Source organism: Heterodontus francisci, chromosome 1, assembly GCF_036365525.1.
Source record: "Heterodontus francisci isolate sHetFra1 chromosome 1, sHetFra1.hap1, whole genome shotgun sequence".
In the NCBI taxonomy this organism is placed as follows: Eukaryota; Metazoa; Chordata; class Chondrichthyes; order Heterodontiformes; family Heterodontidae; genus Heterodontus; species Heterodontus francisci.
In genome coordinates, this window is record NC_090371.1 from 75264140 (window position 1) to 75283700 (window position 19561).

General features: G+C 46.1%; 1 protein-coding gene across 9 annotated transcripts in view; it reads left to right on the forward strand.

The window, feature by feature from the left end:
- pdzd2 (PDZ domain containing 2) overlaps nt 1–19561 on the forward strand; it is a 632977-nt gene that overhangs the window by 334057 nt on the left and 279359 nt on the right. The window lies entirely within an intron of this gene.

The following is a 19561-nucleotide window of genomic DNA, read 5'->3' on the forward strand; positions in this document are numbered from 1 at the left end:
TATTTGTAGTAGAATTTATCAGTGCTATTAAGGTTTTATTAATAATTCTAAGCTGTTGTAGTATTGGTAAGGTTTATTTTTAAGCAGTAGCAAAGGGTCAGCTGATAAATAAAGGAATGGCAGGGTTGCTTCAACCTTGAGAGTGCACCTCCTGTGCTGTGTGGGAGCTCCAGGATGCTTCTCGTATCTTGGAGAACCATTTGTGTAGGAAGTATTGTCAATTCAAGCAGCTTGAGCTCCGGGTTTTGGAACTTGAGCAGCAGCTGGCAACACTGCGGTGAATTCATGAGGTTGAGAGCTTCGTGGATAGCACTTTTATAGATGTGGTCACCCCACAGCTTAAGAGTATGCAGGGAGAGAGGGAATAGGTGACCACCAAACAGTCAAAAAGAATCAGGCAGGTAGTGCAAGAGATCCCTGAGCGCATCTCACTCTCCAACAGGTATTCGATTCTGAATACTGAGGAAAGTGATGCTTCACCTGGGGAGTGCAGCCAGAGACAAGTCCATGTCACCACGGGTGGCTCAGCTGCACAGTGGGGTACAGGGAAAACTGGAAGAGCCACAGTGATAGGTGATTCAATAGTCAGGGGAACAGACAGGCGTTTCTGTGGCCACAGACGTGAATCCAGGATGGTGTGTTGCCTCCCTGGTGCCAGGGTGAAGGATGTCACTGAGTGGCTGCAGAACATCCTGAAGGGGGAGGGTGAACAGCCAGCAGTTGCCGTCCACATTGGAACCAACAACATAGGTAGAAAGAGGAATGTGGTCTTGCAGTCAGAATTTGGGGAGCTAGGTAAGAAATTAGCAAGCAGGACCTCAAAAGTAGTAATCTCTGGATTACTCCCAGTGCTACGTGCAAGTGAGTATAGAAATATAAGGATAAGATGGATGAATGCATGGCTGGAAAGATGGTGCAGGAGGGCTTCAGAGCCCTGGGATATTGGGACCAGCTCTGAGGGAGATGGGACCTGTACAGGACAGATAGGTTGCACCTGAACAGAGCCGGGACTGAGTTCCTTGCGGGACGTTTTGCTAGTGCTATTGGGGAGAGTTTAAACTAGTTTGGTAGGGGGATGGGGACCTGAGGGTAGACTCAGCTGGGACAAAATCAGAAATTAAAATGGAAGGCGGGAAATTAATGGATGAGTCTGGAAGACAGAAGAAACGAGGGTTAGAAAATAAAAAAGAGTTTGTTAGTGCTCAAGGGTATCTATTTCAATGCGAGGAGTATGGCAAATAAAGCAGATGCGCTGAGGGCACAGATAGACATGTGGCAGTATGATATCATAGCTATTACAGAAACATGGCTTAAGGAGGGACAGGAATGGCAGCTCAACAATCCTGGTTACAGGATTTTCAGATGCGAAAGGGAGGGGGGTAAGAAAGGAGGGCGAGTGGCAATTTTGGTCAAGGAAACTATTGCAGCTGTGAGGAGGGATGATATGTTGGAAGGATCATCAAATGAGGCTATATAGATTGAGCTAAGGAACAAAAAAGGGGCAATCACACTGCTGGGAGTGTACTATAGACCCCCAAACAGTCAGAAGGAGATAGAAGAGCAGATATGTAGGCAAATCTCTGGGAATGCAACAACAATAGGGCAGTAATAATAGGGGATTTTAATTATCCCAATATTAACTGTGATCGTTTTTGTGTGAAAGGAATTGAGGGAGCAGAATTCTTGAGGTGCATTCAGGAGAACTTTTTTGCCCAGTATGTAGCAAGCCCAACAAGCGAGGGTGCAGTTTTAGACTTAGTTTTAGGAAATTAAGATGGGCAGGTGGAAGGAGTGGCAGTGGGAGAGCATTTTGGTGGTACTGATCATAATTCAGTCAGTTTTAACATAATTATGGAAAAGGACAGAGATAGAACAGGAGTTAGAGTTCTCAATTGGGGCAAGGCTAATTTTACTAAACTGAGGAGTGATTTAGTGAAAGTGGACTGGAAACAGCTACTTGAAGGTAAATCAGTGTCAGAACAGTGGGAGGCATTCAAAGGGGAGATTCAAGGAGTTCAGGGTAAACATGTTCCCACAAAGAAAAAGGGTGAGACAGCCAAATCTAGAACCCCATGGATGTCAAGGAGCTTCAGGATAAGATAAGGCAGAAAAGGAAAGCTTATGTCTGACTCCGAGAACTCAATACTACAGAAAGCTGAGAGGAGTATAGAAACTGGAAGGGTGAAATCAAAAAGGAAATTAGGAAAGCAAAGAGAGGGCATGAAAGACTATTGGCAAGCAAAATCAAGGTGAACCCAAAGATGTTTTATCAATACATTAAGAGTAAGAGGATAACTAAGGAGAAAGTAGGGTCCATAAAAGACCAAAAAGGTAACCTATGTATGGGAGCGGACGATATTGGTATGGTTCTTAATGAATACTTTGCATCTGTCTTCACAAAAGAGGGGGATGATTCAGATATTGTAGTTAAGGAGGAAGAGTGTGAAGTATTGAATATGATAAACTAGGGAGAGAGGAAGTATTAATGGGCTTAGCATCCTTGAAAGTTGATAAATCACCAGGGCCAGATGAAGTGTATCCCAGGCTGTGAAAAGAAGCAAGAGAGGAAAGAACAGAGGGTCTGACCATTATTTTCCAGTCCTCACTGGATACAGTTGTGGTGCCAGAGGATTAGAGAATTGCTAACGTTTTACCACTCTTTAAAAAAGGAGCGAAGGATTGACCGAATAATTACAGGCCAGTCTAGCCTCAGTAGTGGGAAAATTATTGGAATCTATTCTGAGAGACTGGATATACTGTCACTTCGAAAGGCATAAGTTAATCAAGGATAGTCAGCATGGATTTGTTAAGGGAAGATCTTGTTTGACCAACTTGATCGAATTTTTTGAAGAAGTAACAGGGAAGATAGATGAGGGTAGTACAGTTGATGTAGTCTACATGGATTTTATCAAGGCTTTTGACAAGGTCCCACATGTCAGACTGGTTAAAAAAATAAAATCCCATGGGATCCAGGGAAATGCAGCAAGATGGATACAAAATTGGCTCAGTGGCAGGAAACAAAGCGTAATTGTTGATGGTTGTTTTAGCAACTGGAGGGCTGTTTCCAGTGGCGTTCTGCAGGACTCAGTACTGGGTCCCTCTCCTTTTTGTGGTGTTTATTAACAATTTGGATGTAAATGTAGGGGGCATGATCAAGAAGTTTTCAGACGACATAAAGATTGGCCGTGTGGTAGATAGTGAGGAGGATAGCTGTAGTCTTGAGGAAGATATTGATGGTCTGGTCAGATGGACAGAAAAGTGGCAAAGGGAATTCAACCTGGAGAAGTGTGAGGTGATGCAGTTGGGGAGGTCAAACAAGGCAAAGTAATACACGTTTAATGTGAAAATACTGAAAAGTGTAGAGGAAGTGAGGGACCTTGGAGTGAATGTCCACAGATCCCTGAAGGTAGCAAGACAGGTCGATTAAGGTGGTTAAGAAGGCGTATGGAATCCTTTCCATTATTAGCCAAGGTATAGAATACAAGAGCAGGGAGGTTATGCTGGAACTGTATAACTCATTGGTTTGGCCACAACTTGAGTATTATGTGCAGTTCTGGTCACCTCATTACAGAAAGGATGTAATTGCACTAGAGAGGGTATAGAGGAGATTTACAAGGATGTTGCCAGGACTGGAAAAATGCAGCTATGAGGAAAGATTGGATAGGCTGGAGTTGTTCTCCTTGGAACAGAGAAGGTTGAGGGGAGATCTGATTGAAATGTACAAAATTTTGAGGGTCCTGGATAGAGTGGATGGGAAGGGACTATTTACCTTAACAGAGAGGTCAGTGACAAGGGGGCTTCTTTCTGTGCCTTAAACTTTCTATGATTCTATAAATCACCAGGACCAGATGATATGTATTCCAAGCTGTCAAAAGAAGCCAGGGAAAAATGGCAGAAGGTCTGACCATCATTTTCCAATCCTCACTGGGTACAGGTGTTGTGCTGGAGCTTTGGAGGTCTGTAACGTTGTACCTTGATTTAAAGAGGGAGCAAGGGATAGACCAAATTATTACAGGCCACTTAATCTAACTTCAGTAGTGGACAAATTATTGGAATCAGTTCTGAGAGACCGGATAAGCTATGACTTAGAAAGGCATGGATTAATCAAGGGAAGTCATGTCTGACTAACTGCATTGAATTTTTTGAGGAAGTAACAAGGAGGATTCATGAGGGTAGTGCAGTTGATGTGGTCTACAAGGATTTTTAGCAAGGCTCTTGACAAGGTCCTCACATGGCAGACTGGTTAAAAAAATAAAAGCCCATGTGATCCAGGGGAATGTAGCAAGCTGGATACAAAATTGGTTCAGTGACAGGAAACAAAGGGTAATTGTTGATGGGTGTTTTAGCGACAGGAAGGCTGTTTCCAATTGTGTTCTGCAGGGCTCAGTACTAGGTCCTATGTGTGTGGTGATGCATTTGGGGAGGTCAAACAAGGCAAAGGAATACACAAGAAATGGGAAGATACAACGAGGTGTAGAGGAAGTGAGGGACCTTGGAGTGAATGTCCACTGATCCCTGAAGGTAGCAGGACAGGTCAATAAGGTGATTTAGAAGGCATTTGGAATCAGTTCCTTTATTAGCCGAGGCATAAAATATTATCAAAGGGAGGTTATGCTGGAACTGTATAAATCATTAGTTAGGCCACAACTTGAGTACTATGTGTAGTTCTGGTCACCTCAGGACAGAAAGGATGTAATTGCACTAGAAGAGATTTACGAGGATGTTGCCAGGACAGGCAAATTGCAGCTATGAGGAAAGATTGGTTAGGCTGGGGTTGTTCTCCTTGGAACAGAGAAGGCTGAGTGGAGATCTGATTACAATTTACAAAGTTGTGAGGGTCCTGGATAGAGTGAAGGGCCTATTTACCTTAGCAGAGAGGTCAGTGACGAGGGGGCATAGATTTAAAGTGATTGGTAGAAGGTTTAGAGAGAAGATGAGGATAAGGTTTTTTTACCCAGAGGGTGGTGGGGGTCTGGAACTCAGTGCCTGAAAGGGTGGTAGAGGCAGAGAATCTCATCTCATTTAAAAGGTGCCTGGATGTGCACCTGAAGTCGCATAACCTGCAGGGCTATGGACCAAATGCTGGAAAGTGGGATTAGGCTGGGTGGTTCTATTTTTGGCCGGCATAGACAAGATGGGCCAAGTGGTCTCTTTCTAGGCTGTAAACTTTCTATGATTCTATGGTACTAGACTTCACCTTGGGAAGAAGCTTGATGCTTCACCTTCCCCTATTCTCTCCATGCCAATATGTCCAAGAGCTTTGGTTTTTGAGCCATCCTCCAGTATTGGTCAAACTCTCCATTCCTCTAACTCTGGCCTCTATTGGAAGCTCTCCTCCCTTTGCCCCTCTTCTGACAGCCATAGCAACAGCTGTTAAGACCCCAAGCTCTCCCTTTCCCTCTCTAAACACCCTTACCTTCTACTTTCTATCTCTGCACTTTTAACACCCTCCTAAAACCCTCCTTTCTGACCAGATTTTTGGTAACCCATCTTAATGTCTCCTTTTGACTGCATCCATTTTCCTTACGCTTCTGCGATGCTCTTTGGGATGTTTTTCTGTGTTAAAGGTACTATATAAATACAAATTGTGGCTGCTTATTAGTTCAGGATCCATGCTTTCATTTGAAGTTTGCTAATTTAGGATAGTCATGCTCTGGGGACTGTGGATCTATCCAAGTTTTGAGTGAAGCATATTTATTTTTCCCCATATATTAGGTTATGTGGAAGGAAGATGCAGAATTATAGTTGGAACAATACTGGAACTTTTGTACCATGTTTTGTGATGCTGAATATACATGTTAGACTAAAGCAGAAACTATAAAACTGAAAATCTGAAATAAATTTCCAACAGGAATCTTGAGGGCAGGGTCCGAGCTAGATGGTAGACTGTCCAGGCTGCCACAGCGTGAAGCTGGATGATTTTAACTCGTAGGCCTCACCTGCATAGGTCCTGTCAGTTTTGTGGCTGAACCCAGCATGTTAGACGGTGGGTGAGAGCAGGATTTTGAGTGCCAGGGACCTGAAGATCAGAGTTAGTCTGGTAAGAGGGCATCATGCTCAGGGGATGGGGACAGATGCCTGGGCAGAGGGGGATCAAGGTTTCCTTGAGGAAACAACAAAAGGTAACATGTTGTCACCTCCTTTTGGCCCTGATGCTCATGCCATCTTCTTGGCATGCTGGCGAAGCCTTGATGGCTTGAACCAGGGGATATAGTCTCAGAATAAGGGGTAGGCCATTTAAGCCTGAGACAAGGAGGACTTTCTTCACTCAGATGGTGGCGAATCTTTAGAATTTTCTACCCCACTATGTTCCTATGTTCCCTTCACAGGACTCACGTTAAAATTTCAGTTCGGGTCCCACTTAGGTCATTGGAGCACAATCGGCATCTTTAAAGAAGGAACTCCTACCATCCAATGGTTGTTTCTCTGGCCTGCTCAACAGAACTGGTTAAAATTTCAGAAGGTAGCAGGATCAGTGGGAGTAAGTTTCTGTGCCAACTTGAACTGCTTGCCCACCTGGTTTCTGCCAGTTGGGCAGCGTTAAAATACTCAGCTAGTCCGTCAGCACCTGTAAAGAGAAAAACCATATTGATCTGACATCTAGTGCTGAATTTCTGGCCTCCCCCGCCGTGAGATCAGGAACGAAGGCAGGGAGGCTAGAAAATACCGGCACTGGCAGTTTCAGTTTCAAGACGCCGTTCCCAGTGCTGGCAATGTTCACTAGGGCTGGGGGAGTGCGGGACAGTGATCCTACTCACCTCCTTAAGGCCAATTAAAGTAGTTATAAAGGTCATTAAGAGCTTGTTGGAGGGGGAGTGTGGAATTTTGAAGTGGGGGTTACGGGTTTCAGAAGCTTTTCATTTCTGATCAGCTGAAGGGAGGTGGGTACAGAGTGGGGAGCTAGTCATGGCTGCCCCAGGACCTCACTCTGGCCCCATAAGAGGGTCAGCGGGGCAAAGGGGGACTTGGCATTTGCATAGAAAGTGTCTTTGGCCCTGCACAGGTGGCTGTGAATGGGCCTGAAGCATAGGGAGCCCACCCACCATCCTTAATAGAATGGCGAATGCGGATGTGACCAGTGACGAGGCTGCCTCTGGAAAAGTAGCTGCCCCAGCCTGGCTTTGGCAAGTTTGGCTCTGGATCATCATTTGGTCCTGATGTCAAGGACCTGAAGCCCACAGGATAATCTTGTCCTTGGCAAGTCTATACCCAGTATTTTGTGTGTTTGTTGTACAAACGGGGGCGGCACAGTGGCGCAGTGGTTAGCACTGCAGCCTCACAGCTCCAGCTACCCGGGTTCAATACTGGGTACTGCCTGTGTGGAGTTTGCAAGTTCTCCCTGTGTCTGCATGGGTTTCCTCCGGGTGCTCCAGTTTCCTCCCACATGCCAAAGACTTGCAGGTTGTTAGGTAAATTGGCCATTGTAAATTTCCCCTAGTATAGGTAGGTGGTCGGGAAATATCGGGACAGGTGGGGATGTGGTAGGAATATGGGATTAGTGTAGGATTAGTATAAATGGGTGGTTGGTGGTCGGCACAGACTCGGTGGGCCGAAGGGCCTGTTTCAGTGCTGTATCTCTTAAAAAAAAAATTAGGCTGGTTATCAACCTATCTTTATACTGGTAACTGTTTCTTCTTGTTTGTGGTTAAATTTGAAATTAATTTGTATTTATTCAGAAAAGAAAACATCAGTAGGACTTTGGCTTGGTAATTGGACTTTTCTGTGTGTTTGTTTTTTTCATTTGGCTGCTCTTCACACTCAAATCATATTTTTATGGCAGGAAATTCTTCACATTTTTTCTCTGAGCCACAGGCTTCAGACCAAAATAAATTAGTCTTCTGATAAACAGAATTTCAGATCATGTATTTTTCTTAAGCTTAGAAGGGCCTGTACTTGCTACTTTGAATGATATGAAAATCTAATTACCAGTTTGTCACAGTGACCTCCAGTACTGCTAATGATGACTTTATAAAACAGGTTCTTTTTCTCAGAGTCAATTATGGCTCGGAGCATTTTTTTTAGCTAAAATTAAGAAGAAACCGATGTGTTGTTGCCTGAATTTTTTCCCCAGTTTTCTGCCCTCATTCTGAAAACATATGATTCTTGGCTAGGTAAAGTTTGACAAAGGCCAGCATCCCAATGATACTCAAATGACCAGTATATATGTGTAATCAAAGGCAGCAAGTGCCGGCAAGGTATTTGACAATTGGTGGTATTGTCGCCAAACCCCATTTTATCTTTATCTGATGTTGATACTTACGCATGAGGAGAGGTTACAGAATAATGATCAGATTGGGCTGGTTCCTCCCTCCCTAGCCCAACAGCACTGAGGCCAATTATACCTTCCCAACTGTAACAGACATTCATCAACTCAGCACAGATCATGGGAGTAATTTTAACCCCCAAAAATGGGTGAGTTAGGGTTAAATGGGAAGTTTAAATTTAAAAGATTTCAAGCCCGGACCCAAGACGCTTCAAACCCACCCACCTCCAGTTTTAATGGAGGTGGGAGTGGGAACAGGTGACCAATCTTCTCTCTGGAGGTGGGTTGGTCATTGAAAGCTTTAAAGGAGGTTGCTTGCCTCCATTTTAACAGGCTCTCTATTTTTAATTCACGTTGACCAGGTATCCCTGACCTCGGGAAACCTGGCAAGTAAAAGGAGGCAAGAAGGGCTGGATCCATAATTGAAGTGCCTTTACATTACTGCTTGTGGACCAGGAGGAACATTACCCATTGAACCATTAGGGAAGCTCTTCTTGCTTGCCTTAAGCTGACTCAGGTCACATACAGCTATAATCTTAATAATAAATCAATGTGTTCTCATTTCCTTTTGGTACTTGTTGATATAAAGTACTTGGAAGCTTTTAACAGGGACCCAGAAAATTTGATATTTAAAAACCAAATAGCAAGCAAAGTATTGTGTTGAGTGAGACTGTCTCCTGGGTGCTTATTAATATTGTTTGCTGAAATGGAACTAGTTACTTGGCCACAAATCTGTCATTTTGTTCTTGCTGTTTTTGAATATTGTGTATTTCATCTCACTAGTGTGAAATTCTTGGCGTGCTTAATGGCTATGATTACAGTTCAAGCATCGCGTAAGCATGAAATGGTTCGATTAAGAATACAATGATAACATTTGTTTTATTCAAAAATGTTCTTGCCGATTTTCGACCCTCCTCCTGAAGACATTAAGTTTCTGCTGGGGTACAGTTGCTTTGGTACCAGCCATCACCTGGCACTTTGCTAAAGTAGCCATTATCCACGTGTGAGCCTTGACTGTGAATGGCAGCACAACGTTCAACAGCAGAAGCTAATCCTGTTCTCACCTCATATTTAGACAGATGCATTTCCACTAGCAGCCACTGGGCATCACAATCAAGAACAAGAAATAGGCCTGATTTTTTCCCCCCCTCTAACTCTAGTCAATTGTAGCAAGCATTATGGCACTCAGCTGAGATCAGCTAACTAAGTACTTGTTGACGTTTAGTCATTGCTGTAATGTAGGAAATGCAGCAACTGATCGGCATTCAGCAAGGTTCCGCAAATAGCAATGGGACAATGACCAGATAATGTTTTTTATGTGCTGGTTGAGGGATAAATATTGGCCAAGACATTAAGGATCGATCCCCTGCTGCTCTGCAAAATAGTGCTATAGAATCTTTTACATCCATCTGAGGGGGCAGACTGGGCTTCAGTTTAATATCTCATCCATGGGACAAGTTTCAATATATACAAGACTTTCCTACAATGCAACAGTGACTACACTTCAAAAGCACTTAATTGGCTCTAAAGCGCCATGGGACATCCTGAGGTCATGAAAGGCGCTATGTAAATGCAAGTCTTTTTGAAAAGCACTGAACAGCTAACTTTGGATACAGGTTATGCATTCAAGAAGGGAGGATTCTACAAACTTTAAATTTTATGAAATGAATGCATGGAAAATTCCTGTGAGGCCTGAATAGTCTGTCCTTGTATGAACTCCCAATACCTAAAGCTTTGTGTTGAAAATCTGCTCCCAGTTCTGTGAATGTCACTCAGTAATTAGCTGTTCAAAAATTTATGCAAGAGCAATGATTGATGCTCCAACTGTTCCTCCCTTCCTTCTTACCTGTACAGAACCTCTGTTCAGCATATTTTTTCAGGGGCTAAAGAGTTCATTATGTGGCCAAATTATTGGCATGGACCAGCAGCTTGCTGTTCTGTGATGCAGTCTGTTGGTGTGTAATACTATGGGACAGATTTTCAAACGCCAGTGGGGTTGGGGCCCGGTGCATGCACGATTTAAAAATTACCGTCCCGTAGGTCGTCTCTGGATCCTGACGCCTCCAGGTCAGTCTTCAATATTCAAAGTGTTGGCAGTGTGGGGGGAGAGAAAGGGGAACCTGTTGTCATCCAATTAACGGTCCATTAAGCTCTTTTAGGAGCTTGTTATCAGGCCAGGGAGGTTGGCACTACAATTTTTAATGGAGATTTCGGTGAGCCCGAAGAATCTAGTGCAAGGTCACACACAGCTGTCGGGTTCGCTGCAGGGCGAAGGAAAAGTCTTTGCTTTATGTTTAAAATTATCGGGCCCTCCAGTATCCTGCGCCAGAATGTGTGCAGTACCTCTGTTCTGGCCATTCCTCTCTGTCTCATCCCTTTATGGTGTTGGCCCTCTGAGGAACTGCCTGGTCTCTTCAGCAAGGCAGTGACAGGCCCCATCATGGTTGCCACCTGCCTTTGCCACTGGTGCCAGGCAGGCAGCTCCTGCCTCCTGGAAGTGCTTTCCATCATTAATTGGGCACCAAGTTTGCTTTCTGCCCAATTAGGGCATTAGCATTTAAAAATAGCGTTGCGTGAGCAACGCAGTGGAGGTAAGGGGTCAGGACCCGGACATTATCCGGGCATCGGATTCCTGACCCTGGTTTGAAAATCCAGTCCATATCACTATGGAATGCTGAAGGTTATTCAGATTGAAGTGAAAGAATTAAAACTGTCATACTGCACAGTCTTTTCCCATCTGGGAACTATCAGCTCTTTCTTTTCTAGTGGTACACATTATAACAATGCTTAAACTTTTTTACAGTGGAGGACAGTTTCAAGAAACCTATGGTTTGTACAATTATTTTTAAAAGAATCCTCAAAGAGCAGAGTTAAGCAGTATATGCGCACACAGTTAAGTTAACCTTTTCTGCTGAAAATATACAATTTGGGAAGTTCCTCAGAACTTCTTCTGCTCCTCTGCTGTAATGCAGCTGGAAATGTGGCAGAAACATTGTTCACAAGTAAAAATGGGGTTTTCACTGAACATCTGGTGCAGTTAGGACATTGGAGTGGGAGTAGTTCTGAGGAAATCCTCAGCCATTATCCCTATCTCCCAATGGTTGTGCACCTAAATACTCCATACAATGAGTGTTGAGTCATAATTTTTGTTGAGTTGGTTGATCTTAGCCAGAACACCACTGAAGCTGCTACAGTTAGCCTCAAAGTTCCTGGGCCAAGGAGGCCGCCTTTTCACCCAGTGATCACCTCTATGTTGTTAGACTTACTTTCTGGTGCATAGTCATTGATGAGTCACAACTTCCCCAACAGAACATTGCGAAGGCCTAATCTATTGTTTTTGGCCCTCGCCATAAATTCTGCAGCTCTTTGCCGCTGGTCTGTGTCCCTTCCACTCTTCAGCGACGCACTCAAGGCTGAAGTAAAACCTTGGTGTCCTTTTCAACCCAGAGTTAACTTTCATACTTCACATTTTATCCATCACCTAAATTACTTTTTTCCACCACCTCAACAAACCCTTCAGCCCACCCTAACTTTAGCCTCCCTACTGCAGAAACCTTTATCTCCACTTTTGTCACCTCTAGACTTGATTTCTCTAATGTATTCCTTTTGTGCATCCTCCTTTCTCTTCACTCTACCATTGTCTCAGTCTTGCTGTCTGGAATTCATTCCATAAACCTCTCTGCCTTCCACTGTTTCACCACCTTTAGATTCCTTCTCAAAGTTTATCTTTCCAACCAAGCTTTCTAATCTCTCCTGATTTCTACTTACAACTGAATATTATCATAGCTATGTTTGGGGGAGAGCCACTTTAAATTTGAAAGTGAATCAAGTTTGTTCCAATTTTTTAGTAATTTAAAGTATCTCAAACTTAAGTGTTTAGCATCATCAGACAGTCTTTCAAGGCTTTCCCAGGAACTACAGGCTGGATTTAGTGACTCTATCATGGTGGACCCAGAAGTGGGCGGCATAGCTGCTTGTCATGCAGAAGGCAGCCGATTATCAGAATCGATGCATGGGGCCTATCCAATTACACGATAGGGGCAGGCTCCGACGTACTGATTGTAGCGTCAGATGACTCCGGAGCAGGTGCTGGCGCGATATTTAAAGCCATGCTAACCCTGCTTGCATTGCTGCCTTTGAGTGATTTACTGTTTGCTGAAAGCTGTTGAACCCGATGTGGTAGTGACTGCTGGACCACACCCCACCCCTGCAGAAGGTCGGCGCACTATGACAGAGGCAAGATACCAGGTGGCTCCATGGTTTAGTGATGCCTCCCTGGAGATTCTTCTTCAGGCTGCAAGGGAAAGGTGGGAGGTCCTCTTCCCAGGGATGGCAGGAAAGAGATCCTCCCGTCTGACCAAGCAAGCCTGGATGGAGATCGCAGAGGAGGTCAGCAGCTGTGGGTTTACTCCCCCGAACATGGATGCAGTACAGGAAGACAGTCAACAACCTCTATTGTTCTGCCAAGGTGAGTGCTCCACACCTCTCTCCTCTTTGGGGCTTAAATGTGGCTATGCAGGAGGCAGCACGACATGGGAGGGAGTGATCATAAAGGCACTGGCAAAGGGAGTTAGGCATCACCACATCCTGCCAGATGCAAGGCTGCATCTTGGCCACAGGCCACTTTCATTCACAGATCACCCCATTCCTATCTTGAGAGTGGACATGGGGAGGAGTCATGTAAGAAACCCCAGCAGGAGATGAGAGACTGCCACTAGCAGAACTCTCACTCTTCCTGTGAGCTCTTACTATCGCCCTCTTTCCACTTACAGGACAACAGGGAGAGCACGAGGAATGGCTGAGGAATTCCAGATGTTCGGCCTCTGTCAACGCCTGAGGAGGAGGCACTGGAGCTTGTGGGCACCCAAAGTGGTCGCTCAAAAGTGGATGGTGAGACTGGAGTCTCCGCATAAGAGAATGAGGATTTTCTTCATTCGACATCCAACACACTTCTGGAGATCCACACCACGTATGGCTGGCATGACAAGATCTGCACAACCTGACCCACAGATGTTTATGTTCTCTCATGCAGGTCAGCGTCCACAGGAGGCTTCAACTGAAGAGAAACAGCTGCCAACCTCTGAGGAGGAGCAGTCAGAGGATGCACCATCACATGACTCTCCTGCACCTTCCACCAGTGCAGATCTGTTTACCTTGGCAGGTTTCCGCTTGGCTGTAGAATCAGGGTCACAAGCTGGTGAGAGCACCACACACATGATACAGAACCTTAGAAAATAGGCGACATGTTTAGAGAGAGGATCTGGATCGGCGCAGGCTTGGAGGGCCGAAGGGCCTGTTCCTGTGCTGTAATTATCTTTGTTCTTTGTATGCCCAGGCAGCTGGTTGAGGATGAGACAGCCATGGTCACTGACAGTTGGAGTACTGTAGGTGGCCAGGCCCATGCTGCGCCTAAGGCTGATGACGAGCCTCTGGTGTCGACAGCACAGGACATGTTGGAGTTACTGAGAGAGGTAAGGCAACATATGGCAGAGCTGCCAGAGGCCATGGCCAGACATGAGCAAATGATGAAGGAGTCCATCCATGATTGCTGCCATGTCTCAGGCCTGTGAATGCATGGCTTCCTCCACTGAGAGGTTGGCGACCCTTATGGAGAGCCAGATCCCACTAATGTGTGCAGACCTTGGCCGTGAGCTCAGTGCAGCAGTGCCAAGGCGAGAGAAGGACAAGGCGCCTGGAGTCTTCTCCAGCTCCTCGTCCTTCTCTGGTCAGCACGGAGTGTCAAGTGAGCCTTGAAAGGGAGAAGGAGAGGCTGACCTCCACAACTGGGGGCTCACCACAGACCCCTCTGAGTGTGGACAACGGCTCCTCAGCCCTTTGGCCAGTGAGCCCGGCTCCAGTAGCCGCGATGCCTGAGGAGAGTCCTGCACCTGTGCAGGAAACCCTCAGACAGCCGGGGCCCTCCAGGCTTCAGGCAACTAGAGGACGGTAGCTGAAGTTATCCCAGGCCAAGGGGCAGCCTGCCTCCAGCCCCGCTACTAGCGCTGGGGGTCATACCTCATAGAAGCACTCATAAACTTATTAAGAAAGGCATGTAGACCCATTTGAGGTGTCGTAGGTGTTTGACATTTGCCATTTGTTTTGTGTTATAAAGTTCTATTGCAGTTCGCATTCATTGTCCAACAATACTTATTCTTTCATGCCTTAATTGTGAGATGCTGGCTTCATCCTTTCGCCCTCATTGGTCTGCCAGTGTAGCCACAGCCCTCCTTTGGTAAGCATCTCAGATGTGCTAAAGTGCGTGGTTAATCTGGGCACCAGGCACAGAATCCAATGGAAAGGAGGTGATAGAATGAATACATTGAAGTGACTCTTTATTGAGTTCACTCTGACAGGCGATCATGGTTACTGGAAGTGGGTAAGTATGAGGTCATCTCTTGCCTCCCTGGCCGATCGCTCAATGTTCCTGGCCTCCACTGCAAGTGGTTCAACATCCAGTGCTGCCTGCTCATTAGCTTCATCCATGTCTCCTCGTTGGTTGAGGACTGACAATCAATCATGTCCTTTTCATGCAATACCTTCCACCCTCTGCAGTGCTCGATTGTGCAGAGCACAGCAGACCACCAACATGCTCGAGACCTTCACTGGGGCACATTGCAGGACTCCACCAGATCGATGCAGGCACCGGAATCTCATCTTCAGCAGCTCAATGGCCTGCTCAATGGTCACATGGGTGGACCTGTGGAAGGTGTTGTATCTCTCCTCTGCAGCAGTGCGAGGGTTCCTCACAGGCATCAGTAGGCATGTCTTCAATGGGTAGCCCTTGTCCCCAAGAATCCTTCCCTGAAGGCGAGAGGGGGTCCTGAAAAGCTGTGGCACCTGGGACTGTCAAAGTATGTAGACGTCGTGGCTGCTTCCAGGAAGCAGGCACACACCTGCAGAAAACACTTTTTGTGATCACAGACCAGTTGAACGTTGATGGAATGAAAGCCCTTCCTCTTGATGAAGGCAGCTGGTGGTCCTTGGAGAGCCGTCGCTGATAATGCTGCTTGAACATTTGTACGTAGGTGATTTGAGTCCAGTACACTCTGTGGCGCAGGTAGGTCTTGTTGGTATGGAGGGCTGTTGTTGCTCTCATCGTGGAGCTTCATGGGCAGGCGCTTCCTCCATTGGAGGTGCTGCATCACACCGCAGTGGTCCAAAAGGACAGGGTATATGAGACTCATGTCAGGCGGCCTCCAGAGCGCTGTCCTTGCAGAGACGAAATTGCCTTGGCATCGTTGCTTTTGCTACTCCTCTTGGCTTACCTGCTAATGGCCCTCAGTGCCCACTCTTGCTTAGCGCCAGCCTTTTCATCCAACAGAATGAACATCTGACCCTCTTACGCGATATTATGAACGCCCGTGCAGACCACCCGAAACAAGCCCACCCAGTACAGCCACCCGATTCCAAGGCCAACCGGTACTGCCACCTGAGACCAAGGTCACAGCACTGTAGTCCGACAATGGCCCTGCTCCCCCCTCTTCCCTTATCCAGTGCTTGTCATGGCTTTCTTCCCATCGTACCGTTTTGGATACTGTTGAGGGAGATGGCTCACCAGGGAAAGGCAGCAGTAGCCAGGTTCATGGCACCGTGGCTGGCTCTGCTGTTCGGAAGGGCGGGAAAAAGAGTGGAAGGGCTATAGTCATAGGGGATTCGATTGTAAGGGGAGTAGATAGGCGGTTCTGTGGTCGAAAATGAGACTCCCGAATGGTATGTTGCCTCTAGGGTGCGTGGGTCAGGGTTGTCTCAGATCGGCTGCAGAACATTCTGAAGGGGGAGGGTGAACAGCCAGTTGTCGTTGTGCACATAGGCACCAATGATATAGGTAAAAAACGGGATGAGGTCCAACAAGCAGAATTTAGGGAGTTAGGAGCCAAGTTAAAAAGTAGGACCTCAGAGGTAGTAATCTCAGGATTGCTACCAGTGCCACGTGATAGTCAGAGTAGAAATGAAAGAATAGTCAGGATGAATGCGTGGCTTGAGAGATGGTGCAGGAGGGAGGGGTTCAGATTTTTGGGACATTGCGACCGGTTCTGGGGGAGGTGGGACTATTACAAATTGGACGGTCTACACCTGGGCCGGACTGGAACCAATGCTGTTGGGGAGGGTTTAAACTAATGTGGCAGGGGGATGGGAACCAAATGAGGAGGTCAGTGGACAGTAAGGAGGCAGTAACTAAAGCCTGCAAGGAACTAGATAATGAAGTCAGCGTGACTAAGGGAAAGAGTAGGAAGGGAGCAGATGATGTACGCAAAGGGACTGGTGGTCTGAGGTGTATTTGTTTCAATGCAAGAAGTGTAGTAGGTAAGGCAGATGAACTTAGGGCTTGGATTAGTACCTGGGAGTATGATGTTATTGCTATTACTGAGACTTGGTTGAGGGAAGGGCATGATCGGCAACTAAATATCCCAGGATACCGATGCTTCCGGCGGGATAGAGAGGGAGGTAAAAGGGGTGGAGGAGTTGCATTACTGGTCAAAGAGGATATCACAGCTGTGCTGAAGGAGGGCACTATGGAGGACTCGAGCAGTGAGGCAATATGGGCAGAACTCAGAAATAGGAAGGGTGCGGTAACAATGTTGGGGCTGTACTACAGGCCTCCCAACAGCGAGCGTGAGATAGAGGTACAAATATGTAAACAGATTATGGAAAGATGTAGGAGCAACAGGGTGGTGGTGATAGGAGATTTTAATTTTCCCAACATTGACTGGGATTCACTTAGTGTTAGAGGTCTAGATGGAGCAGAATTTGTAAGGAGCATCCAGGAGGGTTTTCTAGAGCAGTATGTAAATAGTCCAACTCAGGAAGGGGCCATACTGGACCTGGTGTTGGGGAATGAGCCCGGCCAGGTGGTTGAAGTTTCAGTAGGGGACTACTTTGGGAATAGTGATCACAATTCCGTAAGTTTTAGAATACTCATGGACAAAGACGAGAGTGGTCCCAAAGGAAGAGTGCTAAATTGGGGGAAGGCCAACTATACCACAATTCGGCAGGAACTGGGGAATGTAGATTGGGAGCAGCTGTTTGAAGCTAAATCCACATTTGATATGTGGGAGGCTTTTAAAGAGAGGTTGATTAGCGTGCAGGAGAGACATGTTCCTTTGAAAATGAGGGATAGAAATGGCAAGATTAGGGAACCATGAACGACAGGTGAAATTGTGAGACTAGCTAAGAGGAAAAAGGAAGCATACATAAGGTCTAGGAGGCTGAAGAAAGACGAAGCTTTGAAAGAATATCGGGAATGTAGGACCAATCTGAAACGAGGAATTAAGAGGGCTAAAAGGGGTCATGAAATATCTTTAGCAAACAGGGTTAAGGAAAATCCCAAAGCCTTTTATTCATATATAAGGAGCAAGAGGGTAACTAGAGAAAGGATTGGCCCACTCAAGGACAAAGGAGGAAAGTTATGCGTGGAGTCAGAGAAAATGGATGAGATTTTAAACGAGTACTTTGCATCGGTATTCACCGAGGAGAGGGACATGACGGATGTTGAGGTTAGGGACAGATGTTTGATTACTCTCGGTCAAGTCGGCATAAGGAGGGAGGAAGTGTTGGGTATTCTAAAAGGCATTAAGGTGGACAAGTCCCCAGGTCCGGATGGGATCTATCCCAGGTTACTGAGGGAAGTGAGAGAGGAAATAGCTGGGGCCTTAACAGATATCTTTGCAGCATCCTTAAACACAGGTGAGGTCCCGGAGGACTGGAGAATTGCTAATGTTGTCCCCTTGTTTAAGAAGGGTAGCAGGGAAAATCCAGGTAATTATAGACCGGTGAGCCTGACGTCAGTGGTAGGGAAGCTACTGGAGAAGATACCGAGGGATAGGATCTATTCCCATTTGGAAGAAAATGAGCTTATCAGTGATAGGCAACATGGTTTTGTGCAGGGAAGGTCATGTCTTACTAACTTAATAGAATTCTTTGAGGAAGTGACAAAGTTGATTGATGAGGGAAGGGCTGTAGATGTCATATACATGGACTTCAGTATGGCGTTTGATAAGGTTCCCCATGGAAGGCTGATGGAGAAAGTGAAGTCGCATGGGGTCCAGGGTGTACTAGCCAAATGGATAAAGAACTGGCTGGGCAACAGGAGACAGAGAGTAGCAGTGGAAGGGAGTTTCTCAAAATGGAGACGTGTGACCAGTGGTGTTCCACAGGGATCCGTGCTGGGACCACTGTTGTTTGTGATATACATAAATGGTTTGGAGGAAAGTATAGGTGGTCTGATTAGCAAGTTTGCAGACGACACTAAGATTGGTGGAGTAGCAGATAGTGAAGGGGACTGTCAGAGAATACAGCAGAATATAGATAGATTGGAGAGTTGGGCAGAGAAATGGCAGATGGAGTTCAATCAGGGCAAATGCGAGGTGATGCATTTTGGAAGATCCAATTCAAGAGTGAACTATACAGTAAATGGAAAAGTCCTGGGGAAAATTGATGTACAGAGAGATTTGGGTGTTCAGGTCCATTGTTCCCTGAAGGTGGCAACGCAGGTCAATAGAGTGGTCAAGAAGGCATACGGCATGCTTTCCTTCATCGGACGGGGTATTGAGTACAAGGGTTGGCAGGTCATGTTACAGTTGTATAAGACTTTGGTTCGGCCACATTTGGAGTACTGCGTGCAGTTCTGGTCGCCACATTACCAAAAGGATGTAGATGCTTTGGAGAGGGTGCAGAGGAGGTTCACCAGGATGTTGCCTGGTATGGAGGGCGCTAGCTATGAAGAGAGGTTGAATAGATTCGGATTATTTTCATTAGAAAGATGGAGGTTGAGGGGGGTTCTGATTGAGGTGTACAAAATCATGAGAGGTATAGACAGGGTGGATAGCAAGAAGCTTTTTCCCAGAGTGGGGGATTCAATTACTAGGGGTCACGAGTTCAAAGTGAAAGGGGAAAAGTTTAGGGGGGATATGCGTGGAAAGTTCTTTACGCAGAGGGTGGTGGGTGCCTGGAACGCGTTGCCAGCGGAGGTGGTAGACGCGGGCACGATAGCGTCTTTTAAGATGTATCTAGACAGATACATGAATGGGCAGGAAGCAAAGATATACAGACCCTTAGAAAATAGGCGACATGTTTAGATAGAGGATCTGGATCGGCGCAGGCTTGGAGGGCCGAAGGGCCTGTTCCTGTGCTGTAATTTTCTTTGTTCTTTGTACCACTGAGGCCTTGCCTCGGTGCTGCCACCTTTCAACGGCTGGGGATCTGACATCATGTGAGGGCTGCCTGCTGTCCACATAATTCCAAGCCCCCCTTGAATTGCTATCAGTTGCATGCAAGTGTATTATAGCTAACTGTTCAGCA